This window comes from Balearica regulorum, chromosome 10 (assembly GCF_011004875.1).
Source record: "Balearica regulorum gibbericeps isolate bBalReg1 chromosome 10, bBalReg1.pri, whole genome shotgun sequence".
In the NCBI taxonomy this organism is placed as follows: Eukaryota; Metazoa; Chordata; class Aves; order Gruiformes; family Gruidae; genus Balearica; species Balearica regulorum.
Genome location: NC_046193.1, coordinates 5,576,269 through 5,600,747, shown reverse-complemented (window position 1 = coordinate 5,600,747; position 24,479 = coordinate 5,576,269). Strand labels below are relative to the sequence as shown.

Below are 24,479 nucleotides of genomic sequence, written 5' to 3'. Positions count from 1 at the left end.
ATTTAAAACTGTTTATTGGTAGTTTCTGTGTCATTTCATTTTGAGAGGAGCCAGTATATCTAGGGTGGAGATTAAGCCACACAAGGCAAAAAATGGGGATGAAGCTGGAGAGCGAAGAGGAACTTGTCAAAGCCTGTAGAGAAGAAGTGAGGATAATTAATCAGACAAATGGAGATAGAGAGCAGGTGTACAGAGGGAATAGTCTAATGAAACAAAAGGCAGTGGAATGAAAACAAATGCCAGAAGAGGTGAGTTTTTCTCATTTTATAAATTATAAACTGTAGCAACAAAAGTTTTCCTCATCAGCCTGAATTTTTATTTTTTACAAAATACCCTTACAAACATTAATCAAAGCAGTAGCATTTTAAATGTTGTTTAATTGCAAATTGTTTATTTAATATAGATAAATTGATTCAATGCTGACCATTTAAATAGTGGGATATGAAGCCATTCACTAGCCTCTGAATTCCAGCAAACGACAAAAATACTTTATGTGAAAAAGTAGCTTCTATAATATGGATAAAGGAAATATATTAGAAATGCTAAACTGGGGAGGGAAAGGGAAATGTAGGGCAAGGGCAAAACCAGTTTTCCCTTGACATGTTTGTAAACCAAACATTGCAGTATTTAGGTCAGTGCAAGCAGCAAAAAATACAGTTTATAAACTAAAGTCAAACTGAGCAGTTAAGGTTCATATCCAGACAGTCTCGGGTCAATCCTCCCATTTCTCTGTGCAACAAAGCAGTGTCACCTCCTTCTCCAGGGAGCAAGAGTGTGTCTGACAACCCCAAAGACCATCAGAAATGGAAATTCATTCACTGCTTTCACAAAGAGAAGCAGCTGGTATCACTTACTGGTTTGAGATGGAAGGGAAATGGTCTTTGGTTCCGTGTTTATTTTGCAGTTTCTACACAGAGCTGCTAAGGAGCCTGTGCTGCATTAAGGCTTTTCAGGTCCCATCTTCACTTCTTCTTTCGGGGCAGTACTGAAGTATTTTCCTCAGCATGCCATTTTTTGTTCCCTGGAGGCTAGAAGACTGGGAAGGGATGAGCACATACAGAAGGTATGCAAAGCAGATCAAAAGGGTTGGCTTTCTTAGATGATGAAAAGCAAAAAATTGGAGGAATAATTTGGAATGAATAAAAAGAAACAGGAAGGAAGGAAACTTGAGGGATCCAAAGGCCATGATCCTACAGATTTGCAAATGGGATCATCTCAGATGACAAGACACCTGAGCTGCTTATCTGTGGTTAGGCACAGATAAGACTGACGTGAATGCCCACTTCTTTTCTTGCAGCTGGTCCTCCTTATGACCAAGTTGACTAGGAAACGCTAACTGTAATGATGTAACAACAGCACAGCTGAAAAAATAAGTTGTTACCAAAGGAATAACGTTCTTTAATAATAAGTGTCTGAAATGTCATCTGAGTACCCAGAGCATTTAGAGTAAGTAGAAACAGAGATGCATGGATTGGGCCCTCTTGGGATGGTGAGGTACAGATTGGTGAATCCAGGGTACTGATTCAGGTCATTTCTCCCTCTCATTTGACTGAAGTTGTGCCTTCACGATAAAGTTTAGGCTGACACTAAATTACAAAAAAATATTTTGAGCTAAGTGAATGTCAGTGTCTAGTAATTGCAGTTTAATAGTGTGGTTTACTGTTGCCACGAAGATGATGGCAGGGCCTAAGGTGGTCTTCTAGGTGTCCCCCTCCTTGCATAGAATTTTTATTTGTAAAAGTATTTGCCTTACTAGTTCATCAGAGTTTTCCAATGATCATAAGCTAGCTTTTTGTATGAGAAATCAAAGACTGTTCTAAGTATGTAGGAAAGAAAGTTAACAGAACATTTCTGGTTTAGCTGCAGAGAAAGCAAACTACCAGAGTTACAGCAAGTCTCAGCTGTTTTTCTTTCTTTTTTTAAGAAGTATTTGTTTTAACCTTTTATATTTATGAATTTATTTATTTTATTAAGTTAGAGGAGATATTAGCAGAGACTGGTCTGGACTGAAAGCTGAAGAAATTACTCTGTATGCAAGCTTAGCGAGGCAGACTGTCTTCTCTCTTTCCTCTGTCCCTGTGGATTTAACCAAGATGCATGTTTAGGTCCAGGTTCAAAAAAAAAAGAGAGGAAAGACGTGCAGTGGAATCACAACTGTGATATTTGCAGGAGTTTGCCTTCCCTTGGAATTTCAGTGGGAGTTCTGCACGGAGATGGCAAAAGGTAAAATCATCATTTCTTAGCACTAAAATAGACTGGCCAACACATTTTTTCCAAGGTCATCACTATTCTCGAACTCTTTGTACTGCAGCTTCTCTGCAAATAGTTGAATTTTGTACTCTTCATTAGCTAATAACCATATACAACACATCACAAACAAACTTTCTTCCAGACTTTGCATTCCTTTCATGGTCAATGCTTACTTAACCTCTGCCATGTCTAATCATGAACTTAAAACTATGCTGATGAACTTTCTGAGATTAGGGAACTTTATTAATAGTATTTACTCCTGGAGTTTTTTAAATAATTGGCCTATGCATGCCATGCTAACAGATACACATCCCTCTGAAAGGTTTCATCAGTTCCCTTTAATGTGGAAGTCCAGGAATATTTTTCCTGTATTAAAAATAAATACAAAATGAATTTATTCCATGTGAATTTAGTACTTGTGAAAGAAGCGGTCTTGACAGCTTCAGTGGGAAGTCCTTTGCTTAGCTATAAAACAGAGCTATTGTAAACAGCTTGCTTCTGTCTGCATCAACCCTATATGAGATTCTCATAATACACTTAAAAACTCATTCCTGGTATAAAATGTATCTGAACTTCACATCCAGCCTTGGCATCTGTAGGCGTCACATCACTGACGCAGGACCTGTATCATGAGTTCTCTACAATGGCATTTAAAATTGCCTTGTAGTGGGGTGACAGCTGTAGGAGTAGTAGGTTTGGGTCACTTTCATTTTGCACTACAGAGAGTGCATTTATATTCTAAATAATTTTTTCCCCTTATTCGTAGGCAAACCTGTACATGGCGTTTGCAGTCCAATTCCATTAAAAAAGTAAGTGGTATTAATAACTTTTAGATTAGCACTTTTATGTTCACTTCGTTATCAGTACCTAGATATTTGGTATGTTGTTTAAAAATTTGTCCGGATAATTATTTATACTTTACCCATAGGACATGCCCAAAAAACCAAAACAAATTATAAACCCCATAAAGCCTCCATGTGGAAGCTGATGGGTCATTTTTTTCTCTGCCTTCCCAAAAGGAAGTTATAAATTCCTTGTTACTGATCCAGTAAGTTAATAGTGCAAATGTTTAAAGCAGTCATGAATCATTAATTTAACAGGAACCCACAGAAAAATCAGAGTAAATCCACGAGAAAAATTACTCCCATAGAGAAATCTGTTGTCTGTCTCTTTTCATGCATGGTATTTACCCTAATCCAAGATGAATTTCTTTTCATCCTTTGGAGATTTAAAAACTAAGAGTCATCTTTTATCTGCTTGCTACGGATAAAAATGTGCCTAGAATACTTTAGGGCTGCTGTGTCCCATAGGGTCCCTGTTGTGCTTTGTGTAATGTACTCATAGCTCACCATGGGTGTTCTTACATGGTTTAAGTTTTTATATGGTTTAATTTTTCTTTTTGTGAAGCCTTCTTATTTTTAGAATAAGCTTATGCTCTGCTGCAGGGTCCCAAAGTTTCATGGATATGCAGATGGAAGAAAATTGCTACCATAAATCACTCTTAAAAGAAAGAGATTGCAAAAGTAGGACAAGGTACCATCTTCAGATGTTAGAAGGAAAAAAAAAGGGGGGGGGGGGATTTGAATTAATCCTTAACTGACTGGCTAGCTGGTTGTTTGGATAAAGTACTACAGTGACTTTCGTTCAGGGAGTAATACTTATGTAATGCATTTCCATGGTGTGCATCAGGGGAGAAAAAAAAAAGCTAGTGCTGCGTTATGAACAGTGACCTTGGGAGCATGACAACACAGCAGACGTTTCAGGGATCATCAATGGAACGTTGTGCAGAACAGTTTCTGGCAGGGAGGCACGCACCACTTCTAACGCAGCAAATCCTGTTGTCGTGTGTTGCATGTGTAGCAGCAGACTGTCATTACCAGGAAGAGAGTGTATATATGTATTCCCCAGCTAATGGATTGGAAACATGCTTGTAGGAGGTGGAGGGAGATGGGGGGGATGACCATACTCACAGAAAGCATTGAGAGGAAGCACCAGGCATGCTGTCAGTGGCGGTGATTGTGATAGCAATTTGTTGTCATTGGCAAAGACAAACTCCTATGTTGTATGTCAGACACTTGCTGTCAATTCATACATAATGCATTGACTTTTAGAGTACAGTTGTATTCAAGCTCAAAATTATTTTTTGGTAATTTTATTTATTGTGTGTTTCATTTTATTTTGGCTTTAGATTCCATTTGATTTGGAGGTAAAATTACTGATGGAAGGAATATTTTAAAGTTAGTTCTTATGCCACACTTGAAAATACATGAGTCTGTCATGCCTCTGTTGTTTTATCTGATTAGAATGGGTTTTCTTCCCTGGCCTGCTAATGGACTGGAGTTCTGTGTTACAGGCAATGCAGGGATGATCAGCCGAGTATAAAACATCATGGGGCAGACAGTGGTAGCACACATATCTTGTAAATAACATCTAATAAATCTGAAGGAGCAAACAAGATTTGCTGAGTTTTTCTTGTACACATGTGAAGTTGGAAGGCTCCTCACTGCTTGGTTCACTCCTTTCCCTCTGTGTCAGAGAGAGATGATTTATCTGCACAGTTAAAACACTGAGCAGTGATCTTACAGCATCACCTAGAAATGGAAGATATTACCAGTTCCTCTTTCTCAAGCTTGTTTAACCAGTGAATCAAATGGAGAGTTGCTTCACAGTCTGGTAGACTGTATTCCTACTCGCAGGAAAGAAAACTTGCACTGAGCAACAGAAAGATCACATCCCAAGTTGTCTAAATTCCCTAAAACTAACGCTATTCCTTTAAAAATAAAACAAAATTTAAAAAGCCAGGCAGTCATGAGGAGCAGCTAATGAGATTTGGGCAAATGTGATGTGGGAGATCTTTATGTTGGACTGAGAGATATGATGTCTGTTGTCAACAGGTGCATAGATTTGGATAATGGCCAGTATATTTTTGTGTTGTTTTTCACAGATTTCAGGTGTTTCTCTGTGTAACATGGGCAATACCGTTCCTCTTAACATCTCTTACTTCTTAACTTCCTCTGATGTAAGGTAAAATACTTGCTAAGTTTTCCTTTTTGTTTGATGATTTAAATTTATATTTCCAAGAATTTAGGAGTGTGGATTATAGATTGTGTTGTATCTTTCCCAGTAGAATACAGGAAACTGTGTGTATGTATGTCTGCATACATATGTACATGTATTTGAATTTGGGGACTTGAATATGTGCTGTACCTATTTGGGTTTGGCAGGAACTGAGTTAAGTTGTATAAGCAGCCACAGCAGGTGAGCATTGTGTGTTCAGGGCTTGGCAAAAGAAGGTGACTTCTAAGACCTAAGCAAATTTGAAAAGCAGTCGTAAAACACAGCACAGGTTAATTCGGGGACCCTGTTGCTGAGAATACAGTAACTCTTGTTCTTTTAGCTTAATTCTCTCTAAGTGAATTAAATTCTCCTGAAATAAGTGTGTGTAGGAACAGTTCTGCTTAAAATTCATACAGTATTTTAATCTGATTTAACTTGCTAGATAGACAACCAATAATTTTCCCCTTATCTTGAATAATTCTATATGTGGATAACATTGTAGGGTGAAATAAATAAGATTACTTTTTTATTTAACTGGTTTTATTTTAGGATAAAAAAACCCAATTGTTATGAAAATACAGCATTCTAGCACCTTTCTGTGTTAGCTTTCTGCATATTCCCCATCAACAGCATTAAAAGGAAATGATTATGGTTCCTTTTATGCTCCTCTTTCAGTGATTATTTAGAGCTAGCAGATTATTGTCTGGAAGACTCAGCTTGATAGTGATCCCTTTATGTTAATCTGCTGTTCTTGAAAATGAATTAGGATTAGGAAAGCAACCCTTTATCATGAGTAATAAAGACCAAAAGGTCACAAGTATGTTGCCTACAAACCTCTTTGTGGTCATTTCTTGTAGACAGTTTTGGCTGGAAGGAATTTTCTGAATCTCTTTTATTTGGCTTTTCTCTTATTCCTGCACCATAGCTCAAATCATTTCAAAAATCTCTTCCACATTATTCTGATTATTCTTCTAAGTTTCTCCCCTCTTGCTCTTTTCTGTCCTTCGTTATATCTCAGTCTCATCTTTATTAATAAGCATTTTGTAGCTTCAAAGTACTTTAAGGAACAGTAAGTTGTATAGAGTTCCTATTAGGCAAGTTGTACGCCAGTGAGGAAAATGAAATTGGAAGAATTAAGTGATTTGCCTCGGGGGAAGTGTGCAGACCAGGATTAGAAAACTGTTCCTAACCTTCCATTTTGTGATTCAGGTGGCACTTTCAGCTTGCTTTCCTGCATTCTCATCTTTATTTTCCTGACCTGTATTCTTTTTTTTCTTTCCTCCCTGCATAAATTCCTTTTGCATTCATTCAAAAAGCAGCACCTCTGACCAGGACCTTTGCCAGATGGCTTTAGACACCAAACACAAGTCTGTTCTGGAAGCGCTGATTCAGCACAGAAAGAGGTAGCTTTGTGGCAGTGACAATATTCAGTGAAAACTATTGGAAAAATATGCTAGAGATGGACACAGCTGCAGTTCTTAACTAGCTGATGAGCCTTTCGAGAAGCTTTGCTTAATGAGGACATTACCCTTAGACGGGGATGTTTCCTGCAGCCACTGTTGCGTGGTTATGATGAACTGGGATCCTGCAGAACTGCCAGTTTTCCTGTCCCTGCTGTGAAGGGCTCTAAAAACAGGATCCTAAGGACTAAAAACCCCATTAGACTGCACTTTAAGTTAGAGTTCAGTCATGTGTCCAGAGACAGCCCTTATCCTGCCCACTGTGCACTATATGGAGTTTTTACAGTCAGGTTTTGGATATTATTTTTGACTTCAGTAGGTAACACTTTATTTTAAAGTTAAGGATTCTACTACCTGTTGATATCAGCTGATGATGTTAGTATCTGCTTATCCTTTCTTTCCCGTAAGAAATTAAGATCATGGTTAAAGAGGTCCCATCTGGTGTAATTTTCTCTTGAAACCTTAAGAGTTTGGTTTTGGGGTTTTTTTACTTATGCTAGGGAAAATAAGGACTTGGGAATTCAGAATTCCTTTGTTCATGTTGATTTCCTTGTAATTTCACAAATCTAAAATAGAGATTCCTGATGAAATGTAGTTTTTCCCAAGTAGTTCCTGGAAAATAGTATAAGCTATCTTCCAGTTAAGTAAAAGAAGAAAAAAAAGTAAAAGAGAAAAAAAAAATCAAGTATGGTCAAACTTTATCTGTGTTTCTTCTACATACAGGCAGACAGTTCCATTCCTGTAAATCAGAGAGGAGAGGGAAAGCTTTTTAATATATTTTATGGTCCAAATTCTGTGTTATTAACTGACGTCCATATGGCAAGAAAAAACCCCCTATTAAGTACCACATATTCTGTCTCTCCTACAGTAAAGCAAAATATATGAAAAATGGTGTATGAATGTAGAGCAAACTCTACAGCTAGAACTGATAGGTCTCAACTCTTATTTGAGTGAGAGAGGAGAGTGGGATGATTTTAAAAAGGAAATGCAATTGAGACAAGAAATGTGGGGATTGGAAGTCTGGGGTCCCCTATCTTGAAAGAGCGCTAGAACCAAATCCAGTTTTTTTAAAGACCAGCCTGACATAGGATGTCCTCTGGTGAACACCACTGGAAGAGCTGCATATGAACAGACATCAGAAAAATGGCTGAGTGGAACAAGAACCCATCTTGCTTGCATTTATTCTGTTTTTTACAGAATGTTTTAAGTAAGAAAATCCCTTATTTGATAGTAAACGTATAGATAGTATTTGCACTTAACCTGTTCAGACCACACTGCGAAGGATTCATATAATGGCCAGTTTAAGTGTTCTGTGGAAGTTAGTCCAGCAACAAAGCAACTATTCACTGGTAAAATTAATGGGTAGATGGAAGGGCTCTATGAGGAGGAAGAAAATAATTTGGTGTGAATTTCAGTCCCCAGGTCTCTAGCCTGCGTCTTCCAGAGATAGAGAAGAGACCACATTTTCTGACTCAGAGCAGTTATCAGTTTGTGATCTGGAGATTTCCAGGGAGTCTAAAAACTGCTTTTAAGGGCTTTACTAAAAGAAAAATTACCTGGCTATTGTAGGCCTAAATTCAACTCAGAGTTGTTTCCATTGTAAAATATTTTTGTAAAGAACATGTAAGAGAGTGTGTTGAAAGTATGCACATGCTTAGGGAGAAATGGAGCTCCATCAATTAAGTAGCTGAGATATACTCAAAGGGCACTAGGGTCCTGACCACTAGAAATAACAGCTTTTCCCTTTCCTCTCTCTGAGCTCATTTAACTTGAACCTGGGACTCGATTTTGCTGCACTGAGGAAGGTGAGGCTGCACACACACGAGGGCAGAATTAGTTTCAATGGCTTCTTGGGGGCTGGTAGAAAGAAAGAAACCTTTTGTTCCTTCCTCCAGAGCTACCATTTCATTGTTAAGTTGGGTTCTTTGGGCACTTCTTGTGGCATATGTTTGTGTGGCTTTTTACTCTGCGTGTGTAAATTGGTACCTCTATTTCTTTTTTAAAGCAAACCTGAATCTCCCATGTGTTATCTGCATAAAGAAATCTGCCCAAATTCCACCATTGTTTAGAAGATGACATTGAGTATTCTTTGAGCTCTAATCCAGGAATATTATATAGTATAACTTCTGAAAGTTAATATGAACACGAGAGAGTGCTTCCTCTATAAACTACCATTTCATTTCTGGAAGATGGAAAAAGAAAGCTGTAGAACTTCTAGAATATAGTTTTTACTGATTCCCTGGTTTCCTGCATGGCATGTTCAGAATGTAAATGTGTATAAAAACCAGTCACTTACCAGCGTTCCTGAGAAACCACTGCTTACAAAAGACGAATAGGAGTAGGGGAAGGGTATTGTAATTATATGTTGATCTCTCACTTCCTGAGAGAACTCCATGAAATATGAAATAATTGCCTAGTGCCCTGGTACCTATTTGTCTCCCTTTGGGATTAATACACCCAGGTGTTTTTGTGGCCTCTGAGATATCTGACCTTAGTGGGATGCACACGCAGACACCATTAAGATCAGCATGAAGAAGTATCAAAGCAGAAAGGGAGAGCAGTGGTGATGATCTAGGTTCTTTTTCTCTTGTGGGCTTCCATGGACTTCAAACCTTTGTCACTCATTTGCCAGGGAAGTGCTTTTGCTATGACATTAGAAATTTGTCAGTGGCTAGGAAAACAGAATCAAGATCTAGAGGGCTGGAGAGAATGAATAAGAGGGGGAATAAGTTTTATGGAGTAATAGGGAGGTCATTCATGCAAGGTTTCCATTTCAGTTCCCGGGGCTGTTGATATTTGATGCCACCTTTATTGGATAAAATACATAACCATTTTTTCACTATCAAAGCTAATTAGCATTTGTGCAACCTTTGACTTATAAAACTAACTGTTTCCAGTTCCAGCATGAGCTCAGTTGTTAGCATTGTGGGCCACTGCGCAGTGCAGATAAATCCTTAATCCAGATGTCTCAGGTTTGGAATGCATGTTTGTAAGTGGGTGTGTTTGAGCAGGGATGGATTTGATTTAAGAAAAACTCTTTAGTCTTTACTGGCGGTTGGCTTAAGTATTGCATCGCTCTACGTATTATCTGTTGTGAAACCTGCTTGTAAGTGCCTGACTTTATTTGCATGAATTGTGCAGAAAGGTGTATCCCAGCAGCGAGTTGTGACATTCAAAGTGGGAGGCAGGTGTGATGACCCTCCACATCCCCCATGGAGCTCTCCTCACCTGGGTCCAGTCTGCTGGGTACTTTTATTAGCATCTTTCCTGTTGGTTGAGTAAAATCACTAAATTAATTCTGCAGGAATTAAATTGTGACTGCATTGGATATGCAACAGGGCATGGGGTTTTGCAAATGCCTGAGGATATATTTGTGTAAAATATTTTCCTGGAAAACTAATTTACACTGAGACATCAGAGAAGTAGTTCTGTAAGCACTAGTATTAAAAATGTTCTCTTCCTGCATTCATATCTCACTTGAGTGACCACACTATCTATCTAATATGGTGCAGGTTCAAAACAATTTTTCTTTTCCGTGTGGTGTTTATCTGTTTATCAGGACTCACTCTGCTTTTGCTAAGAAGGCATGTGCATCAGTGTTTTCTCCTCTGCCTGCGTATTTTGTGAATTTATAGAATCTGGATGACTTCTCAAATCACCAGCGGGTTGTGGGTGGAACAAAAGGAAAAGACAAGAGATAGGAGTACTGTTTCAAGCAAAATCTGTTTTCATGGTTCATTGTTTTGATGGGAAAACAGACTAAAAATGCCTGTTTGTTATGTTTCCATAACTTGAGATTTGAATGGAGTTTGTGTTTGGGGTTTTTGTGTGTGTGTGTTTGTTGCTCTGTTTCAGTAAAAACAAAGGCAATTTTATTGTTTTAATGTTGAGAAGGCTCTGAACTTAGGACAAGTAAACTATGCATAGTAGGAAACCACATGTTTGGTTTTTTCTTTCCAAAGCCTCCATCTGAGATTATGGGGTTTTTTTCAAGCTCAAAAATGTGTTTTTATCTTTGTAATGACATTGCTAATCATCTGACTCTTCTGTCTCCCTTGGAAATTGTTTTATTATCTGAATGAATGTGAATATAGAATACAAGTGAAGTTCCTAAGCTACAGAAAGTAGCTTTGGAGGTTTTTTGTTCATTAATGTATCCTGCTGAGGGTTGTACAGAAAAGTGGTTTGTTTACTCTGTGCAGTTTCTGAGAGTGCAGACGTCTATGACAACTAGACTTTAACAAGAGTAATTTTCTTTCATAAATTTCTTTATTTCAGAAGATGCATGTCAGTTATTTTTCTTACAGTTACCATGAAAAGTCAACTTGAAATCAAACTATGGAGGAGTTGTAACCTTGTAAGTCCCTTGATGGTGAAATGCAGAAAGATGACTTGATACACCGGGGACAATGCAAGTGGCACGTAACTCACATTTTGCACCCCATATCAAGATATACTAATCATATGACAGATCGTATTTTATATAGCTTTTATCTGAAGAACCCCAGAGGGTTTGCCAAGTGAAATATGTATTCCTACTTCAAATGCAAACACCTATAAGGTGAATTGATGTTTATGAGCGCAGTGTCTTCTGTTAGGAGGACACCATGACCAATAGTGTGTTTGGATAAAACTATAAGTGAAGTTAATGAGATAGAATTTAACTTTGCTAACTAATGCTTAAGGGAGCACCAAAATGCCAGAAAACCTTCACTGGACTTACCAACTAACTGGTATTAAAGTGATCTTATGATAGAAATTAAAGAATTCTGAGTAGTCAGTTATTTTGAAATATTTCACTTCTGACAAACCTTTCTCAAATCCATTTTAAAAACTGCAGCCTGGCTTTTGGAAGGAGTTTAAGAGCCTTCTAAAATTGCAATGTATAATTAAAATTCCAGCCACGTGTCATCAGATTTGAAGTAGCACATTATCTTCTGCCTGATAACATGCACTGATACTGTGCTAGCCCCGAGGAAATCCACTCTCTGTTAAATCTCCAAGGAAATAAAGAGAAGAGACGCCTCCTGGGTCAAGAGTCCAAGCCATTTCTATCATAAGCAATCATATCAGCATAAATCCTTTTGGCAAATGGATTAGTCTCAGAAACGTAAGTTGTCCCTGAAACTCCTTGTGGAAGACTGTAACAGAATCTTATTCCAGCTTTCACTTTCCTACAACCAGTTTCTGTCCATTGATTTGTGATGCAGGTGTTATTTAGCCTGGATCGTTGTTTTCTCCTTTCCTCCTTGCTTGTTTATTTGTTCTCCTAAAGTACTTAAAGCAAATAATTCTCCTCTTAGCTTTTTGTTTAGACAAGCCAGGCTGTCTGTTCTCCTTATAAAAGATAGGCTTTCAATTCCTTATTTTTTTGTAGTAGTCTCTCAGACTGGTATTGGTGCAGGAAATTATTACTTACAAAAACTCTTTACCAGAGTTCTAAAGGAGGTAACTTACCCAATGGTATTGACACTTCTCTACCTCCTCTTGACCTTTCTCTCTAAGTCCTAGCATTGCACTGCCATGTTCATGACCATGTTACACAGGTGACTTGGGATCAGCTTTAGATTTACTAATAAAGAGAAGGATTTTTTTCTCTGTCACTTGCTACAGGTAAGGCTAAGGCTTATAGTAATCTCTTTATTACTAGTAGCTCCGTATTATTAAATTTTCGTCTATACTGATTATTCTCTTGAATAAGATCATCCACAAATAAAACTCCTATGTAAAACCTGGCCTCTGCATATGCTGACTCTGTCTCCCTTATGTCGTCAGGAACTCCCGCGAGTGCTCTACTTTTTGTACCAACACTATTAATTAAAATACTAAATAAAAATGGTCCCGAATGCAAAGCTGAGGAACACCAGTAGTGATCATCTTCACACACAGCATTTTCCCATTCAGAACAACCTACTGTCAGGTTCTTAGCCATTTTTAAAAAATCAACTTAGAGTTTTTTATACTGTGGTCTCTTCTCCATTTTCATCATCCCATTATTTCTCATATGGGTTTATATTGTCTGTTTTACAAAGGCACAGACTGTTTGCGTAGCATTCAGGTCATAACTTTCCTTAGATGTAAATAAATTTTAAATTGCAAGCAAAACTGAGTGCCTTAGAGATTTCTTATCTGAGGTTGCCTATGCCAACATGTTCATAGCCCATCATAAAATAGGAAATGTAATGTTTTCCATGCTTTTAATAGTTTTTATTGAAAACAGCGGACAAATAAATTAAGTTACTCAAAGATGAAAAATGCGGTAACTAAACTGATTCAACTAAGACTGGAACAATGAAATCATTCAAGTGAGTGTATCTATAAATTAATACATCGGAAATGAAGGCGAAGTATAAAGCTGGTATTTGAATTTTCCAGTCTCATTTAATAAGACACTCTTATCTGGAGGGAACGTAAGAAGCCAGATTATTTTTAGTCAGGTACCCCGTCCTCTGCTCCAGCCAATGAAGTTTAATGATTTAGTTACTGATGGGCATAAAGTATGAGTTCCTCAACATATGTATTTGTTCTGGTGTTAAACCCTCTCAAAGAGAAACTGTTAGGCCCAATGGTAAAGGCTGACTTGAATTGCCTCATGGCAGCTTGGGGGTTTAATTGTTGTAACAGTGCTTTTGTTATCTGGAATCAGGCAGTGGAGGCTTAGTTAGGTACAGTAAAGCATTGTGTGATCTCATGTCCAATTAGACTGCCTGGCCATAGCAGTAACTCAAGTATTTCACCTTTTTCTTCTGGATGGCCTATGAAGAGAAGAAAGGAATATATATATAGCCTCCAAAATTGTTGGATCATTCTAGATGCATTTTGCCTTCATACAACCTTTGCATTTTATAGGTGTCATTTGCTTCAGGAACTATGCTTGTGAATTCAAGATCTTCTAGAGCCCAGGTGTAATAGATTGTCAATCTGGTCTGCTTCTCAGAGAGCAAACTCCTAAGGGTGAATCAGAAAAGATTTAATTCTAGAAATGTGAAGAACAGTATATGTGAGTGGTTTCTGCTGGTAAGGTTACCATACCAGACTTTCAACAGAGGTAGTGAGAATACCCATGATCAGTAACCATAATTTCTTAGAATTGTCTAATAATCTAATCAGCATGTTCTTTCCACGCACATGTTGTTGTCACTGGAGTTATTTACATGTGCTCTCCATTTCTCTCTCTTAAGCAGTTCCCCAAGACCCCTTGCTAAATAAAAAATCTGGGAGCTGGCATATCTTAATGCACAAACTCTTTTTATATTTTATGCAAAAATTATGTAAAGAATATGCAAAATAATTTATGTAAAAAGAGACTATGCATATGTGATTAAAGGTTTCAGAGGGCCAGCTTAAATCAAACCTTGTGGTTCTCATCTGCTGAATCCCTTTTTCCATTGCTTGATTCCTGATCTTGGGTTTCTTGCTGTGAATTACTGATTGGCCTGACAGTGTCACCTTTGTGAGAACTGACAGGACCTCAGGCAAGATCGTAGGCTTCTCAGCTGTCATTATCCATCCTTTCTGTCACTATTCTGATAGAGATTTACATTTTGTCTATCAAATCTATAGATTAATTATCTATAATGCAAAAATAAATTGATTACTATCACTAAACAGTGAAGAGCAGCGAGTTCAAGGAATTAGACAGCTGTACTAAGTCTGAAACTCGCATGCTTGAAGAACTTATTCTACCTTTAAGCATGGGCCATCTGAATGAAATTCTTTTACTTAGGAGAAAAACGAGTCTGTGCTTCGCTCAGTATGTGTGTGGTTCCTGTCAGCATTAATTGGAGCGCTGAGTGAAATTCATAAAGAAAATAGACTCTGAATTCTTGTTTTCAGAACCAGCAGTACAGCAGATTCTACAGTTGTGTATTTGTAATTGTGCCACAGTTGAACAAGCCCTGGAGCAAGCAAAGAGACTTGGAGAATTCCCACCTCCCTGCAGCTTTTCTGACTAATTCAGCTGTGCTGGCAAGTCCTGCCAGTTAGCTGGATGCTATTTTCAGAATAATGTGTATCCAGTACCAGGCAAGAGGCAACAACAGCGAAATTTCCCCCTTTGTTTCACAGAGGTGTATCTAACCCTTCTGCCGTGTGTAACGGCCATTATGTGGGTGCGATATGACATCAAAGATCCTTTTGAGTATTAATTGAAATACTGGCTTCTAGCTGCAGAATTGATCTCTCATTAAATTCTGACTCCAGGAGTTTAAAATATAAATACCTAACGTCCTTTTTAGTAGTAAGCATGTCTGAGAATCTTGCTAGCCTGGGAAAACAGCCTGTGTTGATGTATTAAGAAGCAGACTGCTTTACCTGAAAGTTCTGTCTTCCTACAGAGATTTCCTTTCAGCTCCCCCCCACTCACCCCAATTTACCCCAGCTCTGCCTCGGTGCCGTGGTTGTTCTCAGCTGGGGCTTTCTCCAAACCACAGTCCATAACTGGGCAGACCAAACTTTCTCATACATCTTGTGATGTCCCAGGGACGTTCCAACTTCCACCTGGCTCAAACTGGCACCTTCCAGCACTGTCTCACGATGGGTGGTTGGGACTTCTCTTGCTTTGAGAAGACTCCAGAGGAAGTCTTGCTTTCTGCTCTCTTTCCTGGCTTGAACTTGATTAGATTTGAATTTCGTGTGAAGGAAGTACAATAATAATAGAAAGAAAAAATTAAGAATACCTGCAGGATTATTTTGTTTGATTTTGCTTAAGATATGGAGAAAACAGAGAAGACTTCTTTCAATGAGAAATCATTTATTCTATAAAAAAAAAAAAAAAAAAAGGAAAAGAAAATATTCCTGCAGAAAAATGCAATAAAGAGGTATTTTTTAATGCATAAAGATTACTGGAATAACTTGAGTGACCAGTCTATTGAGTTCTGGTTTATGCAAAGTTTTTTATGCGTCAAAACCTATTGCAACTCCAGTTTAGAGCCATTTTGACTACAAGACCATTCCTTTACATTTGCTCTGGAACCTCTATATTATTCTAAAACTAACAGGAGGGTATTTTAGCATATTCCTTTGGACCCCAGTGAAGGCCTGTTTTCTTGGTCTTTTTTCTCCAGTTCTCTTGAGACTACTCTCTAAATGTATGCCAAAGCGGTCATTGTTTTCTTTCAAGCAGAGAGAAGCCTGTGGGGTTTGCCTTCTGAAAGCTTCCCAGATAAGATGAAGTTAGAAAGTGGAGGGACTTAGAATGTGAATTTGAGTAGCAGCGTGGTCATTGTCCAGCACTGAAAGTTTGCTGAAAATTGTGTTGGTTGCTTTTCAAAAGTTGCCAGAATTTAATTTTTATGTTAGCAAAATAAAGTATTTTCCCTACTCTAACTTTGTTGTTACAACCAGCTAAACCGTCTGTCTATAAGGGAAGAAAAATTACCCTGTAGGTGACATTCAGCATCAAAATGTTCAGGTTAAATAAAGTTTGGCAAAATTATAACTAAGTGAAAACGGACTCTCCTGATGTCAAGTGTCAGGACAGCTTTAGTGAATGGTATTAGTTCTGCTTTTGCACATTTCTAGCAGAATCCTCAGTGAGTCCTAGAAGGAAATAGAATCTGTTTAATGTCTGTGAAAGTGAAAACTGAAGGTTTTTCCTTGTACTGCTTAAATGAATCCGTGCGTTAGTATTGCACTACTCAGCATAAAAGTCTAAATGGATTTTCTCAGCTAACAAAGTAAAATAGTATATAATATCCCACAGCTCCTGCAGCACCATTGCCAGGTCCGCTGCTATTAGAAAGATGATAACTTACAGGAATAACTATAATTCAGTCAAATTTGAAATAAAACTGTGGAAAATATGTTGCTTTGGGAGAGATGAAAATATACCAGCAATATTGATCTTAGTACCATATGATGTTCTTGCTGAATTCAAATGTGACAGGACAAAACATAAAAATGAAGAGCTGGCTGCCTATCACATGATTCAGCAGGCTTTTAGAGGCAGGGATACTGCTTTGTGTTTCTCCTTCCATTTCCTCTCCCTTCTTCTGGTTAGAAAGGTGCAAAAGGAGAGCCTCTCGGGTTTCTGGCTGTTTGCTTCGCCAAGAGAAGTTTTGGATTTGTTTGTTTTGAATAAAAAACTATTCCTTGAGGCTAGGACATAAAAGAGGTTTGGCAGTGAAAGAGCTTGCTAGTTATAGTGGGTAATTCTTCTCTAGAAACGTAATTCTTTTGAAAGGTATGTAGGACCCAGTCCCTCCCTCTCCCTGAAATTTTTGCTTTCTCTTTTTTCTTTAGGAACAAGAGCATTTTCATTCTTATATGCCAAGAACAAAGCTTAGACTTAGTGTAACCGTTTTGACTGTATCAAAAAGTGATGAAACCTTAAGGGTAGCTATATATGAAGATTCTTGTCTACTAGGGGAAAGTATATAATCTGTAAATAATTAATTACTGAATATTGAATTCATCTAAACCAAACAAAAAGATTCCCTAAACATTATTCTCAGATTTCATTTACAAGCTTTAGGCAGGATTTTACAGGCAAAGTTAATTCCTCTCTTCAGCTAAAGACAAACCTAAAACTTCCTTTCAATACAGAAGCTGTAACTGAAGGTGATTAAGCATGCTCTAATTTATTGTAGTTTACAAGCTAACAGCAAAATATATATATATCCTACAAATCCATATGGCGATATGCAAGCATTTCTCTCCAGTAGTATATGTTTAGAAAATGTCTATCTGTGCCAGTGCTTTAAGCAGTTTCAGAGTAAGCCTCTGACTGGTGTCATAAAGATCTTATGTTCTACTCTGTTAAAAAAATTTGAAAACAGCTGCAGAACTGGAGCTGTATCTGTGCGCCATACTCTTTAAGATCTTTTCTAGGGCAGAGGCCCAGGTGTCTGGGTTTTGATACACAGAAATATCAGCATTTCTTGCAATTGTTTGGAATCTCACTTATTTCAGCAGCCCGAATAGCTCTGTCTGCCTCTCTGATTATGAATCCGGATCATGATAGCTTTATAGCTGATTGGGTGATGTGGCTTTGCAGTTTTGAACCTGCTCATTCTACCATTTGCTGTGAAGTTGGAAGCTAGGACAACGCAGAATCTGAAAAGGCAGTTCAATACTGAAAGGAATGCACAAAAGCAGATATTTTCCTCTGTAGCCCTTTTGCCATGTTCTGATGAATCTTTAAGCTACTGTAGCTCTTTTAACAGTGGCAGAGATTTATCTTCACATACCTGCTGTATTTGTGTGATGCTCTAAACTGCATAGAATTTTCTTGATTATAGTTTTCATGTTTCTACTTAAATTTTGCATATAAGAGTTTTCTGTTAGAGAGAACTAGAAACCCTGAAACTTTTTTCCCCCCTCCTATTACTAGGGTAAGATTGTGTGTAATATCTTTCACAGTTCTGGCTACCAAGCTGTCGTCATCTACTTCAGTCATGTTTGTGTCTGAGGACATGCTGCTGGCACCATTTTGTTTTATCTGTGCTAGAAGACTGCCTCTTCTCCTTCTGTTCTTGTGCTGATCTAAGTCCCAGATTTTTCCTTAAGAGGAAAGTGCGTGTTATGAGTCTGTCATTGCAAATTCTCATTTTAGTTGAATAATCCTGTTTTTAACTTTCCAATCCATCATTGTAAGGTAACGTAACAAGACTTTGGTGTGAATATGGCTGCAGCATGATCTGTGTTTCATCGTGTCTCTTGAGAATGTGTGCAGCCACATAAACCCTCTGGCTGCCTGATTCAAAGTGGGCCACTTCTAAGAATATGAGAAAGCATGGCACTTGGATTTGGTGCCAGGAGTGCTGGGGGCTGATGCTGATTGTATTTTTGGTTTATTTTTATTTTTGTATAAGAAACAGAAGCTGGGCAAATTGTTGGGAATGATGGTAAGTATGGCGTACAGGAAGATTTCAGTACAGGCAGGTGGCTGTACTTAACAGATGATAGTGCCAGCTATAAGATTTTTATCTATATTTAAATTGCCTTAATGAACAGACTGGTTTGTATTCAAAACCATTTTCACATTATACAAAAATGGCAGGAGAAGGAATATTACTTTGAGAAAAATTCAGTAATAGAAAGACGTACGTTTCATCTGTTCACTATGGATAATTACTTTCCATGTGTGATTTTCAGAAGTTTTGTCCAATAGATAGTCTCTTGAGTAAAAAATGTACTTTTCTAACAATTCTAAAATTCTGGTCTTCCATTTTTGTTCTCTCTTTCCATCACTTCAGTTCTGCAATGAAACAGAACGTTATCCCACATATGCCACATGAAGTCTTCAGTAAGTCTTTAATATTCTGTACACCAAGGGAAATTTGGATGTTTATGTCTTTTTTTGGTTGGAGATGGGATTCTTTGATAAAAAGTATCTTAGACCTAAGTAAGCTTAATTTCATTTCAGGCTTAGTGTAAGGAGACTCTTATCTTGTACTGTAGAATATGCAGATAAATCATAGCTTTGAAGATACTGTAGTCTGATAGAAGACAATTTATCTACTGAATGTATTAGGCCAGATCTTCTGCTGGTAATTATTTGGGTGGAGCTAAATTAATTTACACCAAAAGTGTATGTGTTGCTGCTGTCTGAAGGAAACTGATGAGCAGGAAATGTGCTGAGTTGAGACCTTGATAGAACCAGAATTGGATATGCTGGAGAAGTCTTCTTCAGAAATGCAATGATGTTGTTTTTACATATTTCCACATGGAAAGGGTCTCTCGGGACAGGACAGTCAAGATGTGTGAATAACAACTTAAGTGATCAAAGAAAAGTGTCCCACAGAATGGACCTGTCATGCTGTATATACAGTTAAAATACCCTTCATTGGGAATAATTGCAATTAATAGCAAAGTGGCCTTTTCTTTTTCCAAAAGGAGGACAATCTATGGATTTTTTTCCATTTCCTTTATGCCTCTCTGAATGTTTTCTTATTCGTTGCCAATATGCATGGAGTGAAACTTTAAAAAACATATTCATCAAGAAATGTGTACACCAGGCAAATGCATGCAAAAGGATGCTGACGGTGAAATGTTTCTGTTCTTTCTCAACAAAACAATGGGATGAGGGAAGAATAGAAAGAACCAACATGCTTATACCTTTGAAATTTTCCAGGATTGAAGACCTCGAGTCCTTGTTTACACACCATGGCTGTTTTCAAACCTAGAAGTTTGTGAAACTTCTTGGATCAAACCCCTTGTTGTATGTGCATCAAATTCAGTCCTGTGCTGCCTCTTGAAAATGATGCTTTTTTGAAGTTTGTGTAGCCCCTGTTTGTACACTGGAGCATCTGACAGTTAACGGCGTTTGGGCCAGTCTTCAAAGACTGACTTTGGGATCTCTAACTCTCTTAAACCTCTCTAACTTCATGCACCAAGAGACATTCAGCTCCTTTTTCTGCACCTTCTAACGGTACAGCTGCCACTTCCAGGGCCCACGGATGAACCCTTTCAGAAACAGATCTGGGTTGCTGTTTCTGCCCTGGAGTTCATCGTATTTGCACACACACAGGAGCTCAGGCAAACAAGAACCCATCTCTGAGGACTTTGATTCACTTAGGGAACAGTGCAGTTCTAGTGCAAAGTGGCTGAAGTGATTGTAGTTTTAGAGGAGTTTCTAAATGTAGAGAAAAAGCTATCCATAATTTTTACTAAGTGCTAACAAATAAACATAATGCGTGCAGAGTGTGGTTACCTGGGGAAATTTAGGGAGTTAATCCTCAGCGTGGAAATCAAAGCATTAGCACATCACTAAGGGAAGATGATGGGCCTTTTGTTTCCAAGCACTGTATGTAGCTCAGGCTTTCCTGCAATGTCCCTGGGATTTTTTTTTTTTTTCTGAAGCTGCAAGTTGATTACATCAGATGAGTGGCAGGCCACTAATGACATGTTTTGGTTTTCTTTTTATTGCAGCAGCATGTCAATCTTACATTTGAAATTTGAATCACGTGGTAGCTGGCTGTTCAAAAGAGCAATTGGTCAGGGTCTAGACATAGGCAATACAGTGAAGCTTCTGACCACAGGTATTAAAAAAGAAAACAAAGGAGGAAAGTCCTACAATCCTGCCTCATGCACGTTTATAGTGATGGAAGAAGACTGCTTTGTTTCAGTCATTTTTTCATAAATAGTTATATGGAATTTTAATGATGTCCTCTAGGTGTAGTGCTGAAACATGACTTCCGAAAAATGGCTCTGTTTGCTTCTGAAAGTTTCAAAACCAGTCTCTGTGTGTGTCACTGAACTCGATTTGTGCAAGTTGAAGCATTAATACCAGTTGATGAGGCCACTGATCTTGCTTTTTCTCCCCACATTCAAATACTCACACATAAAGGAGGTGGATTGCTCTGGCTCACTGGGACAGTGTGGGGACTCTTGTCACAAGCTTTCGGTGGAATCTCATCTCGTTTTATCCCTTAAATTCTCTTCAGCTAATGTTTATATCATAATAACTCTTTTTGCTCCTTTCTCACCCTCTCTCTTTTCTGAGCTACAGCAAGGCTTTTTGACACCTCGGAGCAGCTCTCTGTGCCTTGAATCCTGTCCTTTCCTGGTGTCCCTCTGTCATCACACTGCTTCTAATTATAGCTCTGGACTGGTACCTTTTTCTCCTGGGTGGCAGTAGCAACAACTACTGTGGTTCAAATATATTTATTCCATATGGTACCCTTCATCCATCTCCATCAGTATCCCAGGTCCTTTTCACTGCTTTTTTTTCTGTTCAGTCATTTCTTACTTAAACAAACCCTTATATACAATGGAATTGATGTGATATTTTCCACCACTATATTTTATTTCCATATCACAGCACTATAGTTTATGTCTCAAGATTTGTTTAGATCGTGATGGCTTTGGGGTAGGAACTGTGTGTGTGTGTGCATGCATCGTGCCTAGAACAACAGCAGCTCCTCTTTTGTCTGATGAGAGCCAAAGGGAGCTGAAGTATATACCATATACTTAGTATATTTTTAAAATATTTCAGATAGCCTGATCTGAATTAATGACAAAATATTTAAACAGCCATGTGTTCATACAATTCCCTTGACTCAAAATGAGATTTAGGCATTACTTAAAGTTGCACCTTAAAAGTCTTTATCTCTACAAGTTTTTTAATCAGGCTGAATTCAATATTGTATGTAAATTAGTATAATTTACACTTTCTTCTACCCATCTCCGTATAAACCGTAATTATTTAGGTTCCCATTTAGATACTCCCCAAAATGTGATTCACATCTCATTTATACACTACTATTGCCATTTAATTAAATTCATTCTTACAACAGCCTCAGGTAACAGAACAGATATGCCTCAATTCTGAAGTGTCTTCACTGATTTGATCAGTTTTATTTAGTCACAGACGAGGTTTTTCTGAAAAGCTTGTTTGCTGTGCAAGCACTATAAATGCTCATTTCTCTAAGTATGCAGTGTAGTGGGTATTCAGCAGAGTAGCTAAGCATTTTGGAAAACTTGGCCATAGTTGCTGGTGCTGAGCCATACAGTCTGTCTCAGAAAATTATAGGGTTTTATTTTCTCAAGATCTCTCAAAGTTGGGGGATGAGGAATCCCTTTGAAATCTGTAAGTAGGCTCTAGATAGCTCAGAAGTAAAGTGAATATTTCTGAAAATCTCTGTTGGGGGGTGTCTTGCCAATGTGGATTGCAAGCAATGGCAAAGCTAGAATTGGAAAACAAGAGAAAGATAGAAATTGCCTTTGAAACAAAATTTGAGATTAAATTACAAAAAATAGGCTTCTTTAAAGCCATTGAGGTTGAGTATCAGGTCATTTTGCTAGTCAACTTCATACTTGCGCATGTATTTTGAAATGCAATTATACAAGTTCACTATTTGATACATATTTTTAACATCAGTTTTCACAGCAGGACTAAACTTGAGAGAGCAGAACCACAACCTCTGAAAATTGCTTTTTCATAGGAACTTCATACTGAAATTTCTCCTGTTATTAGCTAGTCTGGAAACACAAACAGTCATCCTTAAATAAACTGCATTTCTTTTTAGCCACGGGAATGATTGTCCCTGTAGTAGTAAAGCTGCGATTTTTTTTCCTTGAGGGATTCCTTTGTATCTGTTCCTTCCTGTGAGGTTCTTGAAGGCCATTTTTCATGTAAACCAGCTTTACTCTGTCAAGCAACAGAGTCACAGGAAACCAAGGCTCCAGAAATCCTGTTGGGTCTCCCACTCAATATTGCCTGGCAAGCCAATTAGCTTGATATTTTTATCTCTAACCTGATTAGGAACTAATTGTAAATTACTATTTTACCATTCTGTTTTCTGTGATAAATGCCCTACTGTATTATTATTAGATCTGCTCCTAGGACAGCTAAATCTCCTTATATCTATGCCATACCTTTGTGGCTCTGTAATCTAAGGAGGATACAGAAGCAACCTTTCATCCTACTTCACTGATTCTTCATCTTGGCCCAAAGAACAGGGGAATGTGTTCACTCTGCGAGACAGTGCAGGATTTTCTAGCGCACACTTCACTGTGGTAAAAGTACCTTTCTGTGTGAAGGCTCATGTCAGTTGTTTAATATCTGTCAAGTTGCCTTCAAAGCAAACCCTAATTCTCTGCACTAAATTAAGAAAGTTGGAGCCAGTTCACATTTTACTCCTACTCAGTGTTCTCTGCTTTTTATTTGATTTTTTTTTTTTTTTAATCTCAGGGTCTACCATGAGATAACATTTATTTTAAAGCTTGAGATGCAGTTTTTTCCATCTACCTTTGATGCAATTTTGAAGTAAATCTCTCAGTCATTCCCATTTACTGCACTTTGCCTCACATCACTGAGTGGTGTCAGAGCACAGGAATTGGATTCCTTCTGATTAAACTAGAATATGCACTCCAGGAACACCCTTGAATGTCCATTAAGCAGTTGGAGAACCTTAGTTCCTGAGTCCACACCAGAGCTTATCCAAAGTGACATATATTGTAGATGCTGGGTTCTCAGCACCAAGTGTTCTGTTGTGCAGGTGTTCTCCTGTCTCACTTCACAGTGCAGGAACACTGAGGTGACAGTATGCATGTGAATCTTGAACAGAAAGTAGTGCTCTGGTCTGAGAAGCTTCTTGCTTGCCCCAGTTTTGGGAAGCTCATTGGAGACAGAGGAGTAGGATCAGAGAAGTAACTGCTCATTACTGTCTTTCCTCTTCTCCATTTCTATTCCTGCTCCATGCTCAGGGATCTTGCCAACTGTTTCAGTTAAGGCTACTAAGCAGGCATGCTCCTCTTATGGAGTCTGAGATAAGTTACCTGGATCCCAAGAGTGTGGTGTACAGGCCACTGGCAGAAGAAGCAGAAGAGGAGTTTGCAGTCTGACTTTTTAGTGTGTGCCTAAGTAACAGTATCTGTCTTACTACAGCTAACAGGAATCATTAGACTCAACTGGAAAGACCCCTGAGGAAGGATGGAGGAGTACATTGGCAACCACAGGTACTTCCCAAGTCTGCTGCTTCCCTACAAACCTTAGCTACCTTGCTCCATATAACTGATGAAAGAAAATGCAAGATTCATCTATCCTGATTTAATCATCTGCATCTGAGCTTTTCATGTAACTCCAGTGCGGTCATTCAAGCAAGCAATTCTCTTCCACAGGCAGCTGAGTTCATGGAGTCATGTACTGGAGAGTCTCACACAAAAGTGAACTTTGTGCTCCAAATCACTGAGATGATGCCTTTTCCATTAGCACTTTAATCAAGGCCTTTGCTACAGTAAATGTTTAGCACTGTAAGTAATTGGTAA

At 38.2% G+C, this 24,479-nt stretch overlaps 2 long non-coding RNA genes across 3 annotated transcripts in view; both read left to right on the top strand.

Annotated features, from left to right (window-relative positions):
- Window positions 1–1,239: 1,239 nt before the first annotated feature.
- On the top strand, window positions 1,240–3,062 carry LOC142603205 (uncharacterized). The gene is made up of 3 exons (XR_012837095.1): window positions 1,240–1,446; window positions 2,106–2,223; window positions 3,017–3,062. It is a non-coding gene; the product is annotated as an uncharacterized LOC142603205 (long non-coding RNA).
- Window positions 3,063–3,731: 669 nt separating this feature from the next.
- Window positions 3,732–24,479, top strand: part of LOC142603204 (uncharacterized) — a 35,150-nt gene continuing 14,402 nt past the window's right edge. Inside the window, exons 1-3 of one of the 2 annotated variants that reach the window (XR_012837094.1) lie at window positions 3,732–3,783; window positions 5,195–5,274; window positions 17,764–17,916. This is a non-coding gene — a long non-coding RNA (uncharacterized LOC142603204). Of the gene's footprint in view, window positions 3,784–5,194; window positions 5,275–17,763; window positions 17,917–24,479 lie in introns of those variants that run through there. The other variant, XR_012837093.1, reaches the window with a different exon arrangement.